Consider the following 5,005-nt stretch of genomic DNA (forward strand, 5'->3'; position numbering starts at 1 on the left):
CCATTGGTTCATATAAAACCACTGTAGTCATCGATGAATCCACACCACCACATTCACCTCCATTACTGTTACTGTACCTACTGCCAGTGTTGCCGATGAAGCTTCCACATCCACCATCACTGCCTGAATTAAGGCAACTATTATAGTTACCATTATCACTTTAATTATAATACAACTGTTTCCACTGACACTAGTCATCATCTCAGTGTCAGCTACAATCACTACCAACCCTACATCTCCCACCACAGCTTCAACCGCAATCACGATCACCATAACAATTACCACGATCGAATCAACCACAGTCACCGTCATTGTCAAGAGGACCAACGTGACGTCCACCATCACAACCACCGCTACCATAATCAATCCAGCCACAACCACCACCACCATTAATGACATTTGAGAGCCTAGTTAATCCCTTTGCTGGTGTGCCGATCTTATATTTTTATTCAGGCTGTTTTGGGGGTTAAATTTTTGTAGTCGAAAATGAAACGATTTTTTTTTTTTTTTTTTTTTTTTTACCCTATCGCTGCCGTTGACGAACTTGGACATCTTATTCAGTCCAACACTAAACGATTTTGGGTAAATGAGAGGAATTCCTCCAGGAAAAAAAAAAAAATCCAGGTTAACATTGAATCTCTTGATAACGTCAGGTACGTACATATGTCCATACGCGATCGTTTTGGCTGCTGCTGCCTCATTTTGAGGGAAGACAGCAAAGGACACAATGGACAAGATTCGAGCATACGAGTATATTATTCTTCGCGGGTAATGGCATACATTGTCAACGGGGAAACACACCGTTTGACTGCGTTAGTGTGTCAGGTGAATGATTCTGTGCTGATGTGTGGCAGTCAGTGCATACATCTACATGGGAAAGAACTTCCATTACTGTTTAGTTTCAGTGAGTGATCAAAATGTCACTTTACTGAATATACAGTAAACATTAATCGATTGCCCTACCATAATGCTGAAAATTATACTAGCGCATCACAAAACTCGGTGTTCACGTTTTCTAATGCTACCCTATGGATAACGGGATGAGAATGGTGATAAATTTTACACCGACGAACTGACATGTAATTTAAGCATCTGTATATCAATAAATAATGAAGTACGACAGAACGGCCATATAAGAGTCCAAGCAGAGAATGAAGATGTTAATGTTTTGAAGCTGTTTTATTTGTTAGCTTTTGAAAACAACAGACTCTAGATCAATGGTTCTTAACATTTTTGGGGTCACGGACCCATTTGCGAATCTAGTGGAAGCTATGAACCCCTTCCCTACAAAAATGCACATATGCACAAACACAACATTTTGCATGCACTGAATGTACTTTATTTTATTGAAAACTACCTCACGCAGTGTATGACATACACAAAGTATAAAACTGTCTTTACAAAGAATTGTTTCCCACTCTTTCATAGAAAAGCTAATGGCCACTCCATGAAAAAACGAAATACATCCAACTTGTGCAAATTAAACAAAACAAAACTTTAATTCTGTTCAAAACTTCATTTCAATGACAGGGTTGTTGTTTGGCTTGAATAAGAAGATGAATTTGTAAAGTGGTCTTTGACAAGGAAACACGCATGTCATCATTGACATCCAGTTGATTTCTACTTTTCGTTTTGATAGAAACAAGCGCTGAAAACCCTGACTAACAAAGGTATGTACAGTAGTAGCAAACGGAATCACAGCACCCATAGCTCTCTTTGCCAGACAGGGGTCAATGAACACCAGAATTCTTCAAGACTTCGATTTTTTTTTTTTTTTTGTCTGTTAATGATGCCAAACGGCATCACGAAATTGTTCTCAATTATTCTGACATTCACGGACCCCCTGAAGCTCATCCATGGACCCCAGGCTAAGAACCCCTGCTCTAGATGTTTATAATGGATTATGTTTATTCTTGTGTTGCGGGATAATGCAACCAACCAAATGTCAGCTTATTTCGCGATACACCTGCCACTCTTCAGCCTCATACTCTTACTTTCTCCTATGCCCTGTGCGGGTGGAGAGTGTGTGTGACCCAGTAAATGTATGAGCAACTGTGTAAATGAGTTATGTGAATGAGTATGTGTGTATGTGTGTTTATATATGTATGTACGTGTGTGTATGTATGTATGTTTGTAAGTATATGTATGTATATGTGTATGTATGTATGTCTGTATACGGACCTATGTACGTGTATGCATGTGTGTATGTATGTGTGTGTGTGTGTGTGTGTGTGTGTGTGTGTGTGTGTGTGTGTGTGTGAGAGAGAGAGAGAGAGAGAGAGAGGCTTTGTTAGCATGTGTGAGTGTGTGTGTGTGTGTGTGTGTGTGTGTGTGTGTGTGTGTGTGTGTGTGTAATGAGGGAGAGTGAGCAAGAGTAAGCGACTGTGTGAAAACGTTTGAGAGAGAGAGAGAGAGAGAGAGAGAGAGAGAGAGAGAGTGTGTGTGTGTGTGTGTGTGTGTGTGTGTGTGTGTGAGTCCGTAAGTGCGTGCATGAGTGAGTGAGCGAGTGAATAGGTAAACTCGAATTTGTGAGTGAGTGAATGCTTACTTGCTCGTTTTAATTATTCACCTCCGTAACCCACTCACCGTAACTTTTATCAGGGGTTCTCATCCTCTGTGTGGATACTTAGATTTTTACGTACCTGCACATATTTCACTCACTCATCCACTCAACCCTCTCCAGCAATACATCATTTCAGTTTTGGTACCTTTTTTCACCAGTTCTTTCACTTTCACTACTCGTCCCCGCCCCAGAGGGGCTCGAGGACGGGCACTGTTTTCACTCGGTTTGTAGATTTGTTTGTTTGTTTGTTTGTCTGTCTGTCTGTCAGTCTGCTAACAACTTTACGCGAAAACTACCGGTGTGATTTTGACTAAAATTTACCAGGTTGATGGGCTATGACCCTCTGATCACCTGATTAAATTTTGGGCCAAGGCCCCAGGCTGTTGGGCAAAAAAAAAAAAAAAAAAAAGTTTTTCGCCATAACCCCTATCAAAATCGTCACATCGACATGAAACGAAAACCTAAAGGTGCATCTTTCAAATCTGCATCCTATAACATACCTCATTACATCAGGGGGGTGACCCTCCAGTTAGCGGTAGGGGGGGTCAGTGTTAGGTGGGTCGGGACTGAAATTTCAAATGGGCATAAAATCGTCAGTGTTCATCCGATTTACTCCAAATTTGGTATGTGATATCTTTGACCAGATATTCTGTTGTGTTTATACGCCAGCACTAAAATGACCGCCGGAGATGGGTTCGCTGTGCCTTGACACCGCGTCTCGTTTGTTTTCCTTTCACGCAGCTACTATTTTATCTTTTAAGATGTTGACAAGCGTCTCACCATAAGAAGGTAAATAACTATTGAACCGAATAGTAAGGTAGCAGTTTTCTTTTAGAGTTATGATCCGATTTCAGCACAACAGGATGAAATGTTGAGGATCAGCCAAGGAACCGATCTACTGTGTTTTAGAACAATAGGTCGAAAGTAAAGGTAACATGGCAAGGTAAACTTAAGTAATTTTGTTCCAACTTAGACCAAACATAGTGGAAGGGTTGAGGATAAAGCAACAGGATATTAGCCAAAATTTGACCCGTGCCTGTCATTATAGGAACAAAATACCTGAAGTAGTTTTGATATGAATTAGGTCAAACATGTTGAAACGGCTGAGGTTCAGCTTAGATTGGCTTATACAATAGGTCAGAGGTTAAGTTCACATGGCAAGGTCAACATAAACATTGTTTTTTTTTTTTTTTTTTTTCCCTAGAGAAGCCAGACTTGGTGAAATGTTTCATTGTAGACCAAGGATGAAGGGATTCGATCTTGAGAATAACCAGGTCAAGGACAAAGGGCTAAATCAAAGTTGGACCTGTGTGACTTGTAGTGTACTAGGATTTGCTTGATGTTTGACACTATGTATCGTGCTTTGCTTGCACAAGTTAAACTGACACGTTGCTCATCCACAACTTTCTTTCACTCCACTACCTACCATTCTTTCCATTCACCCACCCACTTTTCTCCGCAACCACTCGCCTCTGCTCACTTAATCGTTCTCTAAGCGAACACCCACCCAACACTAGACAGAGTATGTCAACAATACCCCTTCCCCTCCAACCAAACTACACTTCTTAAGGACATAAAGTAACACATAGACGCTGCAACCATCTAACCCATTCAATTATTTTTTTTTTCAATCTCCACAACCAGACATTCACTCTTCAAAAACTACCCTACCAAGAAAGAGACAGATACACCCGGCTTGTCTACAACAATACCAGCACAAAATACAGCTCACAAAAATCAACAATGTACAAACAACAACGCATCCCCCATACTACAACATACTTACCACAATCACCACATCCTCTGCATAGTCATAACATAGTTTGTCCTTTAGCATTACCTCAACAAAAACTTTTTGGTGCAACCGGTTGAGGTGTCCTGTTTCCTGCAGTCCACTGGGTTCATACTGGAAGGAGATCGGGGTTAAATCAACTCACTCTCCCTACCCTGTCACCCACCCATTCTGCCCTCCCTACTCAGCCACCTACCTTCTTTGCCAACCTACAACAGAGCTTCACGCCCACCCATCTGGCTCTTCTGTGCACCTGGCGTGAAGACGGCACAGAATGCAATATTAGTAACAACGGCAGATGTGACAGATGACATCAAGCGTGAGAAACAATACAGGTACGAGATAAACAAAATAATTCTTTAGATGTTACGTATGTAAAATATGTCCTAAAACATCTACTAGTAAAAAGAGTTTATTGTAATTATTATGAAAATTTTATATGAAATAACATCCTAGGGGATAAGAATAACAATGTAGCTACCATTACTAATGAAATCATGAAAGCAGGGAAATAATTATCGCAGGCAATATCACGCTTCCATTACCCAGTGCTGCACTTCATCCACACGCCCAAAAGGACTTGATTACCAAGCTAGTAGTTACATTAATTCTTGAATCAGCCAGAGGTAGCCAAGGCTTTCATTTCGTAA

The sequence above is a fragment of the Coenobita brevimanus genome, chromosome 76, assembly GCF_032717465.1.
Source record: "Coenobita brevimanus isolate Jiangsu-jjx chromosome 76, ASM3271746v2, whole genome shotgun sequence".
In the NCBI taxonomy this organism is placed as follows: Eukaryota; Metazoa; Arthropoda; class Malacostraca; order Decapoda; family Coenobitidae; genus Coenobita; species Coenobita brevimanus.